Genomic DNA, 16,696 nt, shown 5'->3' with positions numbered 1-16,696 from the left:
AACATTTATAATCAGTCTTATAAGGTTCCCATGAGACAGGATAGGTGCACTTGCAGTGGGCTTAGTTTGAGGACGAAATCATTCGTTTCTTAGCTCATTCGTTTCTTGCTTGGTTTACTGATTTTCCCTCCGTGCAGAAGACTGTCTGGTGTCTTCATAGCTCTCAGAACTCACAATGAATACAGTAATGCATACATTAGTGGATGCATGTGTTCAAATCAAACAATTCATATACAATGGAACCCTGATAATTTTGTGATTGCAAATATTGGGATCTGGGCAGGGTAAAAATTCAGTGTATGCCTGTGGGCCACCTCACTCACATTTCTGACATATTTTTGCCATCCAACTTGCTTCAAGGCCCAGCTCTGGAGAAGCTTCCTTGTGGAGCTGTGACCCCTGTCCATTAGCACAAGCAGAAGACTGGTGTGGTTTATTTTCTCAAATGATATGAACACCCACCTTCACTCCCCTCAAGATTCTCCTCTGGAACCAGAATTCCAGAGCCTGCTGAGCCAGGGAGACTTTGATACAGAAATGTCTGTCTCCATCCGCTTCCTCGTTTTGATGGTCCTAGGTCTCCCATCGGGTCAATGGCAGGGAGATGCACTAGGTCACAGCAGATTTAAGGACAGATGGGATATTCAAAGCTTGTTTCCTAAGACTCCTGGTGTCCTGTCCCAGGTGCAGCTTTAGTAGTCAGGCCCTGAGGTGGTGAGACCATCACAGTACCTCACTCTCATCTGCACCATTACTGGGGACTCAGTCTCCAGCACAAGTGCCACATGGGAGCAGATCAGGCAGCCCTGAGAGAGGCTGTGAGTGGATGGGAAGGAGCTTCTACAGGTCAGAGTGGTTTAGCGAATACACACCAAATCTCAGAGATCTAGTCAGCAACCCAGACACATCCAAGAACCAGTTCTCCCTGCACCTGAGTTCTGTGACCACTGAGGATCCAGCTGTGTATGGCTGTGCAAGAAGACACAGAGAGAGAAGTCAATGTGAATTCCCACACAAACCACTCTGCAGCACAGGGGTGGGGTTGGACTGAAGGGAATTTGGGGCAATGGGTGTGCTCAGGCCCAAATAGCACAGGCCCAGGTTCCAGGAGCAGGTACAAGTGAGAGCACAAATAGGATGGTCTGCTGTGTTCTTTAGTTTATTTTGTTAAAACAAAATTTGGATTTTAGCAACAGATTTAGCAGGAATTTCAGTAGGAATCATTCTATTTTCTCTTAATTTAAAAAAAAAAGATGACGCAGCAGCAGTAGTAGTAGTGGTAGTAGTAGTAGTAGTAGTAGTAGTAGTAGTAGTAGTAGTAGTAGTAGTAGTAGTAGTAGTCGTAGTCGTAGTCGTAGTAGTAGTAGTAGAACAACAAGAAGAAGAAGAAGAAGAAGAAGAAGAAGAAGAAGAAGAAGAAGAAGAAGAAGAAGAAGAAGAAGAAAAAGAAGAGGATTGCTGTAAAGCTTTAGAAAGGAAATAGTAGAGTAAGGTAAAAAGTTGTGAAAAGAGGAAAACAATTATATTCCATGAAATAAGTGCTAAAAAGTGGTGAGGTGGAAAACTGGAAAGACCAGGGGTAGAGTGTAGGGATGGCCTCATTGGAATGGACAATGATTTCTCTTCACTACAGTTTGCTGGGTCATTCATGTCTGTGCCCTCAGGTTTCAATCCATTAATTTCAAAGGGAAACTGTTTTCAAATCTCTCTTGAGTGGTTCACCTGCCTTTGCTTTATGAAGCATTTTATGTTGTGTGACCATTGGCTTATATAGAAATACATCCTTTCCAGCCTCTTCCCTAATATCTGGTTGATTTACATTTAGAAAAATCAAAACACAGTGAGTCTATTCTGAGACGTTTCCAGAGGAGAGCGCCTGAGTGATTCAGACATGATAGTGTGTAGATGCTTCTCTTGATCACATGGCTCATTGTGATTGTCCTTGTTTCCTTGGGTCTATCTCAGTTGCAGGTATAGAGGCTGGACCCCAAACACCCAACTCACTGCTGTCCAGTCACATAAGAATATTAGAAACCCTATAAGGCTCTGGTTCTCAACCTATGGTTCGAGACCACTTGCTGGGGGGGGGGGCAGGGGGATGAGCAAACGACATTTGAGGTATTTACTCGTGCCAACATGGCTGGTAAACACATGTGGGGTTAAATGAGGGCCTGAAGGATAAATGGCTCGATGATCCTCACCTTTCTAGTTCTTGGGTCTCTTGCTTTGCGATAGTCGGATTAGGGTGCAGCTGCCTTGGCCAGTTCCCTGTTTCAGCTGTCAAGGCTCACTTCCTGCAAGACATCCCCAAGGAGAAGCCACATAGAGCTACTGCAGTGCAGCCCTGGGTGCTGGAGCAGCCGTGTGGAGACCCCCGCCAGCTCTGAGATGCTTACAGGTTCACTGATTTGGCTTTCCTCCTTCAGTCAGTGTTATTGCCTGTCTTTTGTGAGATATAGGAGGACTTTATGGATTGGTGTCAGACATATGGGTTAATCTTGGACTTGTGAGCTTGGGTAGCACTGGATTGGGATGTTTTCTTGCTGTGCACTTAACCTTTATATAAAACTCTCTCTTATACATGAATTTCTGTAGATTTGTTTCTCTAAAGTGCCCAGACTAGCACAACCCTTTCACAGTGATCACCTAAGATCATCAGTAAACACATTTTCCAATGGTCTTAGAAATCAAGACACCACTCCTCCATCCATCTCCAGGTGGGTATGCACTCGTGCAGATACACCCACATATGGGTAACTGGTGTGATGACATCATCGCGCCTACCCCATACAAATACAAGTGTATGTGAAAGGGTTGGCACCATAATGTGCTTAAGCGGACAAGTAACACATGTGCAGAGAGCAGCTACTCTGTAGAGATCAGTTGCTTTGTTGAAAGCAGTTAGCTACTCTGCTAAAAGCAGCTACTGTGTTGAAAGCAGTAGTATTGGAGGTAAAACGACACTTCATGAATTATAATTATTGGGTAAATGTAAAATCCTGTACCGTGAAATCATCAACTACTGCAAAAATATGGGATATCTGTACCATGGCAACTTAATCCTGATGCTGATTGGTCTTGTTAAATTCAGCTATGGTTGATATGAATACTACTCCCTTGTGAGAGTAACAGGTATGTAAAAAAAACACAAACAAACCAAAACCACAGAATGGTAAATCACAGGAAACTTTAACGAACTCTATTGACTGAACTGTGCCATGTATCACCTTTTGTATTATTAAAGCGATTGTTTTATATTATTTTCATTAGAAAACCATGCCATGACAATGAATCATGTAGAGAAGAATGTTAACAAAATAAAATATAGCGAGGATTTTTTACAGTATGTATTTATCTCAATATTTACAGCAGGAATTGAGGAATCACAATGTGTTATTTGTTGTGAAGTTCTATCAGCTGAATATATGAAGCCAAAGAAACTATAACGCCATTTTGTTAGCAAGCATCTGTGTTTGCCAACAATTATACCAACTATTTTAGAAGCAAAGCTCATGGACTCAAGAAAGCCAGACTTGACACTGGTGGCAAAACCACAAACCAAACGTTAACAGCCAATGAAGCTTCATACTTGGTGGCACTCAGAGTTGCCAGAGCTATGAAACCTCACACCATTGCTGAGGATTTATTGTTGCAAGTGACCAAAGTCATTGTTTGAGTTATGATTGGACACAAACTTGTTATGAAATTGAGTCAATTTCCTTATCTAATGATACTGTCCGCAGAAGAATAGGTGACAAGTTTGCTGATATCCTTTATCAGGTCATCCCGGAAATTAAATCTGCTCCACTTCCAATATTTAGCATCCAGTCACTTCCAATATTTAGCATCCAGTTTGATGAATCTACAGACATTGCAACCTGGTCCCAGTTACTGGTTTACCTGAGGTATATTAATGATGGCAACTTTAAAGAAGAGTTTCTTTTTTGCAAACCTCTTGAAACAACAACTACTGCAGATGATGTATTTGACACAGTAGGTTCATTTCTGAAAGAGCATAAGATCTCTTGGGAAAAGTTTATGGAGTTTACTCAGATGGTGCTCCAGCTATGCTAGGATGCCTACCTGCATTTCAACGTTTGGTACTGAATGAGTCACTAAAAGTCAACGGACTTCACTGTATGATTCATCGGCAAATATTAGCAATGAGATGCTTCCACAAGAGTTACAAGAAATAATGAATAGTGTCATAAGTTCTGTCAATTTTGTAAAGGCGAGCACTTTAAACAGTTGACTGCAACTGCAGAACGAGATGGATGAGCACAATAATGCTCTGCTATTTAACACGGAAGTAAGATGGTTGTTAAGAGTAAACGTTTTAAAACGTGTTTTTGAGCTTTGTGATGAACTCAAAGCATTTTAAAATCAGAAGGCAACAACGCAGTTCAAAGCACTTTTCAGCGATCAAAGTAAACTACAGAAAATAGCTTACTTGGTTGACACATTTTCCATCTTGAATGAGTTAAATTGATCACTGTGAGGAACAAATGCAACATGACTTGATTTTCTGAAAAGATCTGATCATTCCAAATGAAACTTTAGCTTTGGCACAAAAAAAAGGATGAAAATAAAATTTATATGTTGTATCTGCTTTTTTTGAGGAACATGACATTGAACCATACAAAAGAATGACGATGGTCATTCCTATGAAAGAACACTTGCACATGCTTGCAGATAAAATTTCATTGTACTTTCCAAATCTACCTGACATTCCATTTGCACTTGCTAGACACCCATTCACAGTCAAAGATGAAGATGCTCCGGAGACAGTTCAAGAAGTGTTCATTGAACTCATTAACAGTGAGTCAGCACAAACTGATTTCGCTACAATGCCAGTTACAAAATTCTGGATCAAGTGTTGGCAGTCATATACCTATCTGAGACCATCTTCTTCCATTTCCAACAACATATCTGTGAAACAGGGCTTTCCAGCTTTTTGGTTATCAAGTCTAAATACCAAAGTAGACTTCGTTGTGCTCTTGCAAAGACTGAGAACTTCTGATCTGGTGAGAAGGAAGGTTTCTCAGCATTTGCACGCACGCTGGCTTTTTATGCATACAGTCGCAAAATGTAGCAATGCAGTTTATTATCATTATATTAAAGACTGTTAACCATGCTACACCATGCTTCAAGACAAAATTTCATTTATTTGTAATCAGAAATAAATATTTCACAATACATAATTACATATTGTTTTTGTGATTAATCACCATGCTTTCATTATGTTCAATTTGTAACAAAGAAAATGCATCCTGCATATCAGATATTTATATTACAATTCTTAACAGTAGCAAAATTACATTCATGAAGTAGCAAAGAAAATAATTTTATGGTGTGGGTTCTCCACAACATAACATGAGGAACTGTATGAAAGGGTCATGGCATTTGAAAGGCTGAGAACCACTACTATTGGACAAGGGCTAACTGGCCGTTTTGGATTTCTGAGATCATAAAACTTTTCAGGATCATCTTACTCCGAAAGAGTAGCTGGCAGTTTTTAACTGAGGACCATGCAGCTAGTAGCCCATTGTATAATCCACTACACCATCAGAGCTTCTAGGTATAGAATCTCTTCCCTTTCTTTTTCAACTTTTCAGAAAGATGCTGGGATCTGAATCAGAATTGCATTATAATTATAGATCACTTGTGGTGTGTTTGATATTTTCACAAAGTAAAATTCCCTATTAAAGAGTATGGCTAATTTTTCACTTTATGTCTTATGGTATCCTGTAGTACTGTTTTTAAGGTTTTCTTTGTACAGATGTTTGTTTTTCTGCCCAGGTTTTTTCCATTTTATCTTATAGGTGGCTCTTGTAAATGGTATTATTTTCTTGAATTCCTTTCCAGAGCGTTCTCTGTTGGTACACGGAATCCAAATGGACTTTTCTATATTGACCTATGGCCTGTGAAATTGCTGAACATTTCATTTGGATGCAATGATTTTCTTGTAGGGCCTTGGATTGTCCATGTTTAGAGTGATACCATCTCCAATTACAGTTTTACATCTTTGCTACCATTGTCAGCTTTTATTAGACACTTGTTGATCAATAACTGCCATAAAGACTTGCAGCATATTATTAAATAAAAGTGGTATTAAATGGTATCCTTATCAGGTGCCAATATGTAAAGGGAAAAATTTAATTAACTATGCATCAAGCAAAATGTTTGTCATTGGCATTGCATTTTGCTGTTTAAGTCAAATTAAATCATGTCACTCTCATAGAAATGTTAGAGAAAAAAAAGAATGAAACACATATGGGTCCTGCTTCCTTCTCACAGTTGTCAAGTTTGAGCTTAGTTGCAGTTACTGTGATGTTCTATGTTGTTGAAGTTCATCCTTTTTTCAATGATATTTTGCTTTATCAAGCATGATGTCCTTTAATGGACAGATCTCTCAACAAATTTCTAATATACTTAAAATGAAATTTTCATAGTATCCATTTATGACAAGCATTATAATTGTACAACTTCTAAGCTACAATTGACAGTGCATCAAACTATCAAGTTCTTCACTAGCACTATAATTAAAATGCATCATTTTACTTTTAAACAGCCTCATTCATTTTTCAACTTTCAGTGGCATATGAGACAATTAAAAATAAAATAGCTTGGATCTGGTAAATATTAGTTCTCAAATAGACACTGCTTTTTAAATGTTTAAAGAGGTCCTGGGAAACAAATATGCCCAGGGAAACACATCACTTGTCTATGGCTTCTGTGTATATTGATTGAGGTCCAAGTGAAATGAAATCCTTGACAACTTCAATGATATCTCCATTTTTCATGGTAATTTGTATTGGTCCTATAGTGAGGATTTTGGTTTTCTTTCATCGAGCTGTATTCTGTAGTTAAGGCACCAGTCTCTGATCTTCATCAGTACGTTTTTCAAGTCAGACTACCTTATGGCATGCAGTATTAAGGCATCTTCACACTACAGGGAATTAATAAGGCTTTCACAAATATTATTTCCGTGCTCTTCTATATTTAGGACAACTTCTTAGATTACTTTCTTTTTTTAACATTTTATTACTCATACAACTCTTATCACAATTCATACGTATACATACATCAATTGTATAAAGCACATCTGTACATTCTTTGTCCTCATCATTTTCAAAGCATTTGCTCTCCATTTAAGCCCTTTGCATCAGATCCTCTTTTTTCCCCTCCCTCCCTGCTACCCCTACCTCATGAGCCCTTAATAATTTTTAAATTATTATTTTGTCATATCTTGCCCTATCCAGCGTCTCCCTTCACCCCTTTTCTGTTGTCCCTCAGGGAGGAGGTCACATGTAGATCCTTGTAATCGGTTTCCCCTTTCCAGCCCACTCACCCTCTACCCTCCCAGTATCGCACCTCACACTCCTGGTCCTGAAGGTATCATCCACCCTGGATTCCCTGTGCCTCCAGCTCCTATATGCACCAGTGTACAACCTCTGCTCTATCAAGGTAGATTTCAGATCATGATAGTTGGGGGGTGGGGTGGAGGAAGCATTTAGGAACTGGAGGAAAGTTGTATACTTCATTGGTGCTACATCGCACCCTGACTGACTCATCTCCTCCCCTAGACTCCTCTGTGAGGGGATCTCCAGTGGCCGACAAATGGGCTTTGGGTCTCCACTCTACACTTCCTCCTTCATTCACGATGTTAAGTTTTTGGGTTTTTTTTATGATGATGCCTTATTCCTGATACCTTTGGCACCTCGTGATCACACAAGCTGGTGTGCTTCTTCCGTGTGGGCTTTATTGCTTCTGAGCTAGATGGCCGCTTGCTCACCTTCAAGGCTTTAAGACCCCAGACACTATCTCTTTTGATAGCCGGGCATCATCAGATTCCTTCGCCACGTTTGCTTATGCACCCGTTTGTCCTCGACAATCGTATCATGGAGCTGTGCAGCCAATGATATGATTTTTTGCTCTTTGATACCTGAAAACTGATCCCTTCGGGACCACGTGATCACACAAGCTGATGTGCTCTTCCATGTGGGCTTTGTTGCTTCTGAGCTAGATGGCCACTTGTGCACCTTCAAGGCTTTAAGACCCCAGACGCTATCTCTTTTGATAGCCGGGCACCATCAACTTTCTTCATATTTACTTGTTCAAATGCTTTGGCTTCAGCAATTGTGTCGGGAGGGTGAGGATCATAGAATGACAATTTAATAGAAGAAACTATTCATGTATTGAGGGAGTGCTTCAGTAGAGGCCCAAGGTCCTTCTGCCACCTTAATACTAAACCTATAAATATAGACACATAGATCTATTTCCCCATCCTCATATATATATTTGCATGTACATGTCTTTGTCTAGACCTCTACAAATGCACTTTGCCTCCTAGTTCTTTCCTCTATTTCCCTTGACTTTCCTCCTGCCCCACTATCATGCTCCATCCCCACCTGGCTTACAGCTATACCTCTTCTTTAAGTAACCTTGCCCTTATCATTCCCTACCAGGCCAGCCACTCCCCACCTCGCCACCAATTTGAATCCCATGTTGCTCCCTTGTCCCTGGGTTTGTTAACACCACTTCTTTACGGCCAATCTCCCCCTATCCCAGGTACCCCCAGAACTGTCGGTCCCTTTGTTTTTCCTCCAGATAGTTCATCCAGCCTGTCTCATGTAGACAAACCTGTGGAGATAATAACATGCACAAAAATAAGACAGAGGAAAACAAAGCAACAGTATACAGCCAGACAACAAAACAACAAAAAACCACTGACAAAGAACAAAACAAAACACATCAAGATAGAAAAGCTTGTAGTTAGTTCAAGGTTCGTTTGTTGGCCTTTAGGAGTGTTTTCCAGTCCAGTCTATATGGGCACCACGCCCTGGCCCCAAATCCACTTTCAGCATTCCCTGGGGACCTTGCCACTCCATTCCCTTGCTGTTCCGCTGAACTCTCCCAGTGATTTGCCTCAGTGTGGTCGGATCAGGTCAGGTGCAATCCGCACACTGTGTCTCTGATGCTTTCTCCGGTAGCGCCATTGGTCACTGAGGGGTATCATGTCTTATAGTGGGGGCCATGTTGTCCTCTCTGTGGACTGGCTGCTCTAATCAGGAACATCATCCTCACGGCCTGGTGGGCAAGTCTGTGCTCCACTCTCTCCTCCTCCCCTTCATCTGCGCCCGTGTGCTCTGATCCGATATATCCTTCTGCCCGAGCTGTAGAATCAATGTCGTCCTTTGAAACAAATTCTTCTTGGGGGAGGGGCAGGAATCCACTTAATTTTTGGTGTTGGGGCCAGCCTCCCAGACCTCTTCACTGGTTCCCTACTCCACTCCGGAATGCTGCATTCACACCTCGCGGCACTGGGTGGAAGTCTGGTCCCACTTTCCCTGTGGAGATATAAACAATACCCTCCCCTTGGGTGGGTTAGTGCCCCATGCCCCAGCTCACCTTTTCTTCCTTATATTCATCCTTTTATTTTTCTTTCCCCACCTCCTCCCCAGTTGTCTACTATGTGCATCCCTGGTTTTGATCTGGTCTCTGCCATACTACACAGTCTTCAACCCAAAAATGTTAGTATATAGTAACTTTTTCCCCTATGCCACATTAGCATTTTTTTTAATATTTGCCTCAGCAGGATCATGTTTTACTTTTCCTTTTGTACCTGACTTACTTCACTTAGCATGATTTCCTCCAGTTCCTCCCAAGCCGGTATGTGCATCATAGTTGAGTTTCTTTCCCTGTGATCTATCTTTCTCAGAGTGGTGTGTTGAAGTCACCTACTATAATTGTCGGGTCTGTGATTTTTTCTTAATCTTTTGGAGTGTTTGGTTGACATATTCAGCTGGTCTCTCATTCAGGGAATATATGTTTACAATGCTTAGTGGTTCATTGTCTATGATTCCCTTGAGCATTAGATAGTATCCTTCCTTATCTCTTTTTATGGTTTGTACTTTGAGGTCAATTTATTCCGAGATTAGGATTGCAACCCCTGCTTTTTTTGTATTGCTGTGTACTTGGTAGGTCCTTCTCCAGCCTTTGATTCTCAGCCTATTTTTGTCTGTAGCCTTGAGATGTGTCTCCTGTAGGCAGCAAATGGATGGGTTGTGTTTTCTAAGCCATTCTGCTAGTCTCAGTCTTTTAATGCCTGAGTTCAGGCCACTGATTTCAGGGTTATTATCTCCATCTGTGGACTCTGTGATGCCATTTTATACCTTTTGTGTTGGGAGTTTTCCTACTTTCCTTTCTCATTAGTGTGTGTTTTTTGTGTGTATCATTCTTGACTTCTTTCCATCCTTAAACCAATGCTATCTTGGGGTCTCTTTTCTCCTTGTTGTGCTCTGGGTGAAGTTGTTCTATGTATTGGTCTCTTATTTGTGCTTGGTGAGTGTTGTTCATCTGCCCATACTGAGTCGGCGAGGATCTTTTGTAAGGCTGGGTTTGTTGTAATGTAATTTTTGAGTTTTTCCTTGTCTGGGAAGACTTTTACTTCTCCATCGATCTTGATCGATAATTTGGCTGGGTAGATATTCTTGGATTTGCGTTGTTTTCCTTCAATTTTTGGAGTAATGTTACTCCACTCTCTCCTTTTTTTCATAGTTTCTGCTGATAGGTCTGAGCATATCCTTATGTGGGAACCTTTATATGTGACTGCTTGTTTTTCCCTGGCTGCTGTCATGATTTTCTCCTTTTCCTCAAAGTTGGATAGTTTAACTATTATGTGCCTTGGTGATTTCATCTTGGGGTCCTGTCATGCTGGTGTTCTTTCAGCCTCCTGGATGGTTGCCTGGTTTTCATTCATTAGGCTGGGCAAGTTTTCCTCCAAGAATTCTCTCGCTATTGTAGCAGATGATTCTTTGTTGTGTCTTCCTCCGGTAGGCCAATAATTCTAATGTTCTGCTTCATAGCATCAGACATAGCTCTTAGGTTTTCTTCAGCTTCTCTGATGCTCTTGTTAGATTTTTGTTCACGTTTATTAAAGTCTGCTTGGCTGTCCTCCAAGACATGATAGGGTTCTCTGATTCCTCCAATCAATTTTCAAGGAACATGATTGTGCTATTGTTTTTCATTATCTCCTCGCTAAGCTCCTGTATCGTTTCATCCTTTTTCTGTATTGTTTCCCTCATATCCTGCATGGCTCCAAGCAGCATTCTGAGTTTCTTTGAGTGGCATCTCAATGTCTGCTTCTTCTATGTATGTTGTTATGTTCAGGTCATCTTCTGCCTTTGTCTTTTTTTCTCCTGTTTTTTTCGTTGAAGTCGTTAGGGGTGATGGCTTTTTGCGTTGAGTTATTTTAGAGGGACCAGGTGCCATTTTCTAGTCTCTCTCTGGAAGACTTACAGGAATGCTTCTTCGAACTGCCTACAGCTGATTTTGCTATGGTATTAACCTACCACTTTATCTTCCTGTGGCTTCCCTATCAGGGGAGTACCCCAGATGGCAGGTCGGCTGCCTGCCCCAGTGTTGCACAGGCTGGGCTGATGTTCCTGTTATTGGTTTGAATGTTGAAAAGTGTTGGCTGAGCTGCCTTATGTCCCCAGGTACTCAGGCAGGAACTCCCTGGTGAGAAGCCTGAGGAGTATCCCCTAGAGAGCAAGCAGGCCTTTCCCTAGCCTTTGGCTATCTAAGCAGGGTGGAGCTCACCTAGCTGGGTGTGGCCAAGGCGCAAATGCCCTAGGGCAATGGGAGTGCCCCATATGTCTGCAATGGAGCATGAGAGAGCAGGGTAGGAATAAAGAGCAGGGGGAGAAAAATTAAAATGTTAGACTAGACTCTGCAGGGGTATAGGGAAGTGAGGGAAGCAAAAGCAACTATGTAGCTGAGTCCCACTCCCTGCCTGTGGAGCTACAAGGGCTTACTCCCTGCCCCAAGCCCCAGCTGCTATCCACAGCTGAGCCCCAAGAGTCGCAAGAAAGCTGCTGAGCAGCCCCCAAAGAAGTGGGGGGACACAGAGCAGAGATGTTAACAGATGCAGCAGTGTAGCTGAACCCTGATCCCTGCCTGTTGGGCTGTGGGGTGTTGGGTTTAGTCCCTGCTCAGACCACGTAGGCACCGCAAGCTGTGGCCATGACATGAAAAAGCTCCTGTGCAGCCCTCCACGGCTGTGTTGGAATAGAGAGCAGAGATATAAACAGAAGCAACAATGTAGCTGAACCCTGATCCCTGCTGGTGGAGCTGCCAGGGTCCTGTCCCTGCCCTGAGGCAGGCAGGGGAAAACTGTGGCTGTGTTTAGACCAAGCCCTGCTACAGGCTCCAAATGGCCCCGGCTCCGGCAGATACATTGGCTGGGCTCCAAATGGTCCCGGCTCCAGCAGTTACAGCGGCTGGGCTAAGGTCAAGCCCCCAGCGGCTTCCAGTGATGTAAGCCAAAACCCACAGCCCTTCAAAACCCAGTGGATATGCGCCTACTTATCTTTATGATGCACCTCCTGCAATCCAGCAGCGTTGAATTTCCCTCTAAGCAACTCTCCTGGGCTGGATTCTGCAGAGTCCCCCTGGCATGTGTCACTACGTTGCCATCGTCCTGTGGGCTCGAACTGATAGTCCTTAAATTGGGGATAGGATTTAGTGCAAGCCCCAAACCCATTCCTTGATCTATTACTTTATTACCTTTTATTTGATAAAATTAAAATTATTTAACTTGGCAACCACTGTATAGGTCATATTGTTCCATAGTTCAATTCTGTCCAAACGAATTGTGCAATTTCTTGCATACTCATACATGTTTTCCAAATGATAGGGTTCCTTCCTAGACTTCTTGAAATCATCTCCCTTTTTTCTCCTCCACCCTTCAAGCACCCTAAAACCTTGTTATGCTTTCTTTCCCTGTGGGCACAACATCCCTAGGTTTCATTTTCTGAAAAATAACCAAACAAATAACACTGCTTCAAGACGGTGAGCTCCAATGGCGGCACACCTGTGAGAAACAGCCTAATGTAGATGAGTATAAGCAGACTGCAACAGAACAGCCACACAGTTGCCAGGATAATACGTCTTAACACAGCACACTTGCTGTACCAAGACTTGTTTGTTAGACAACCAATAGTAGACAGCTCTTGGTACAGCTATTTTCTTCAACCCCAGACACCATGTGTTTTCCAGCTTAATTCCTCAGGTTACAGTGAGTCTGGGGTAGAATCCAGTTCCCCCAGTGGAGTTCCCATTTGGGGATCCCACAGAAGCAGCTCTGCAGCATGACTTGTACTCTGAGAGTCAGGATTCAGTTTCCCACTGTTCTGTGACATCTGACCTGGCTTCGCAGGTAACCCCAGAGTCCTAAGTCAGCTCTGCTCTCCGAGTGCAAGTCATGAAATACCCTCCCTACCTGTTGATCCGAAGAGCACCTGCAGTCTCTCCTTACTCCACTTGGCTGTCAGCTCTCCTTTCCCACACCCGAGCAGACACGCACTTACGTTCACCCAAAATTGACTGTTCCATCTCCCCTCTTCAGTCCTGCCCACGCCCTACCATCACTAAGCCTCACCCCTTTGAGAGGGCCACCACCCTCTCCAGGGGACCTCACCCCAGATCCATATTGCTACTACTCAGCATCCTGCCCCCTTTCCCCCACCAATGGATCCCAGCTATCAGGAGATCAGGAAGTGTCCTCTGGCCAAATGACCTCCACTATACTTACCTTGACCAGAGGATTTGTGGTTCATGGCACTGGTCCAGCTCTTTCCCAGGCGATCTAGCTCCTAGCCAGAGGGCCTGATGACGTGCAAACTTGAGCTTGTGCCCTTTCTGCGACTTTTTCCAAGTGGAGTGAACTTAAATAGCATTTGTCCTTTTGTGCTTGACTAACTTCACTAAGCATGTCTTCCAGATCCTTCCACGACTTGAAGTGTTTCAATGCTGCTTTTTAGGGATTCATATTATTTGTGTGTTTACATCAGTTGTTTTTTTTGTTTTTTTAATGTATCCACTTTTCTCTTGATGGGAATTTAGGCTGTTTCCAGCTTCGTGCTATTGTGAACTGTGCTGCAATGATCATGGGGGAACACATGTCTGTTCGTCATCTCTTTCTTATTTCTTTGGGGTATATGCCCAGTAATGGTATTGGTGAGTCAGATGGTAGTTCAATTTCCATATGTTTTAGGTATCGCCATATCTCCTTCTATAGTGGCTGTACATATTTACATGACTACTAGCAGTTGTACAAAAGTCCTTATCCCACCAGACCCTGTCCACCCTTTATTGTTCTGTTATGTTTTGTTTTTAAATTGGGATACATTACTGGGCTTTAGTTGGTATCACATTGTTGTTTTGATTTCCAATTCCTGAATGACTACAGACCTAGAACATTTCCACATGTGTTTATTAGCCATTTATCTATCATCTTGTATGAATTGTTTGTTCAGGTCTTTAGCCCATCTTATCAAAAGTTTTTTTCTTGCTATAACCTTGTAAAATTCTGTGGATCTTAATCATTAGTCTTTTATATGATGTGTCATTACTAAATATCCTTTTCCAGTCTGTGGGCTCTCTTTTTACTCTTTTATTAAATAAACTCTATTGATTTACACAAGTGTTTTCTTTTTCATAGGTCCCATTCATCTATGTTACCTTCTATGGAGTATGTTTCTTTTGTTAATTCTGCCAACCCATGTATTCCCTGGACTAATGATCCTGCTAGCTCTGGATTTTACATGTAGGTGTTTAATCCACCTGGAGTTATTTTAGTACATAGAATGAGATATTTCATTTCATTCTTCTGCAGGTGGTTATCCAGATTTTCCAGCACCATTTATTGAGGAGGGCACCTGCTTCCCATTTAATGTCTTTTGGGCCAATGTAAAAATCAATTGTATGTGGATGTTTTTATTGTTGGGTTTTCTGTCCTGATTCATTGACCTGAGAATATTGGTCTTTTAAAATAAATTTATATGCTGTTGGATTCTATTGACCAGGGCTTTGTTGAGGATTTGGGCATCTATATTCATGAGAGATACCAGTCTGTATTTCCAGAGGTTATTGTGGTTTGGGGCAAGGGAGGAGTATAACCAATCCACTACAGTCCCTTATGTACCCTGTGAATTATTTTTAGAAGAGTGCACTTTTATTGTGCTTATAACAGTGGTTTCCTAAACAGCTCAGAATTATCCGCTGTTTATGCGTGGTCCTGGGGTGTCAATTTTCTATTACAATGAATGGCCCAGGGAGGAGTGTACATTCAGAAGTGGATCAGGCTACAGTCTGGGCACCAGTTCTGAAAGGTACCTGGCCTGTGCAGGACAAGTGCCGGAAAGCTGGAAATACCAGGTCCTATTTCTACTAGCACGGTGAGGCATTTTGTGATTCCTTTCTCAAAGCAATATAGAAACACCTCCACCGACACCTAGCCCTGCACCTGGCAGATTCCAAGCACTCCTGTTTCCCCAGTGCTGAGACTCTCTCCACGTGGCCTGATCTAATCATCTGCAGGAAGGAGCTGGGCATAGCTAGGGATTATCACCAGTGGGAGCTCTCCTCCCTCTGCAGACCTTGTGGTTCACCATCAAGCCTCCAGTTGTCTCTGCAGGCTTCTGTGGGATGATCCTGAAGTACCAACAGTTCGGCCGGGAGTTGCCACAGCACCTGCAAGGGAAGCAAAGCACAGGAAGGTGCTGTGAACTCCGACGGCATGATTGAGAGCACAGCTGTGCTCTCTGTGGATAAACCAATTTAAAGGACACCTGGTATTATATCCCAGGCCCCAACCCAGCTACCTACCTGCAAATTTGGCAATCCCACAGCAGTGAGCTGTTCACAGGGCCGATCCAACACTTAGCTTTCCTTTTAAATATATTTTTTCACTTGCTTTGCTTCAATTTAAAGGTAGATGTACAAAAATAGCCTTATTCTTCCTTCCAATAGTATCCCCCTCTATTGTAATGTAAGGTCAACTTAACAGCATGAATCTGTTAAACCATTGTCTGCGGTCCCCAGCAAAAGCACAGTTTACCAACAAATACTGCATGCAACAGTACTTTGCACACACAGAGAAGAGATGGAGCTGGCTCATCAGTAACGGGTCTCACTACCCCCAGCCAGCAGTCTCACTTTGCGGCCAGTGCAGGGATGTTGTTTTGTAAGCATCCTTCGTTTGAGCTGCTAAAAGAACAGTGTTCCCTCCTCACCAGCAAAGATGACAAAATAGGGCTGTGCTATGAGGGAGAATCTACTGGAAGGCAGGGAGTTAGTTTTGTCGTCGTCGTTTGTATTCCTTGTAATATATTTAACAATCAGTTTGGGGAATGTTAGCATGTGTTCAACCAAAGGTAGAAGGGGCAGGCTGTAGGACACCAGACCTAAAGAGTATGTTTGAACACAGAAGCCCCTGGAAAGGCAGTGATCCAGCAAGGTCACCACATCCCAGGAGCCAGACTGACATAATTGATCCTAAACACAACTGGTTCAGTCCTGGACTCCAGGGAAGGACAGAAGAGTACACTTGGACTGCCTTCTTCCTCAACTTGCAATTCCTTTTGGGTTCACCTCAGATGTATTTTGCAATTGGGGGTAATTCTCTTGAGTTTTGTTATGTGTCTTTCTGTTTAACAGTATACGAACCCAGAATTGATAAATGTATAGAGGCAGCAAGACAAACAAGGATTTCTTGGAGATACAGTGGGGCAATGGGTGGGGTAAAAGGGAGCCGATATTAAAAAGTTCAAGAAAGATGTTTTCCTCCTGCTTGATGTGATGGAACAGTGGGATGATATGATATCTATGTTACTATGGGTAGACTAGAGAA

At 42.5% G+C, this 16,696-nt stretch overlaps 1 long non-coding RNA gene across 2 annotated transcripts in view; it reads right to left on the bottom strand.

Annotated features, from left to right (window-relative positions):
* Positions 1–5,233: 5,233 nt before the first annotated feature.
* LOC142436356 (uncharacterized) overlaps positions 5,234–16,696 on the bottom strand; it is a 29,043-nt gene continuing 17,580 nt past the window's right edge. The window contains exons 4-5 of one of the 2 annotated variants that reach the window (XR_012781905.1): positions 15,444–15,537; positions 5,234–9,350 (exon numbers count right to left, since the gene is read on the bottom strand). This is a non-coding gene — a long non-coding RNA (uncharacterized LOC142436356). Of the gene's footprint in view, positions 15,538–16,696 lie in introns of both variants that reach the window. The other variant, XR_012781902.1, reaches the window with a different exon arrangement.

The sequence above is a fragment of the Tenrec ecaudatus genome, unplaced genomic scaffold, assembly GCF_050624435.1.
Source record: "Tenrec ecaudatus isolate mTenEca1 unplaced genomic scaffold, mTenEca1.hap1 Scaffold_2308, whole genome shotgun sequence".
Taxonomy (NCBI): Eukaryota; Metazoa; Chordata; class Mammalia; order Afrosoricida; family Tenrecidae; genus Tenrec; species Tenrec ecaudatus.
This window is presented reverse-complemented; position numbering and strand designations above follow the sequence as displayed.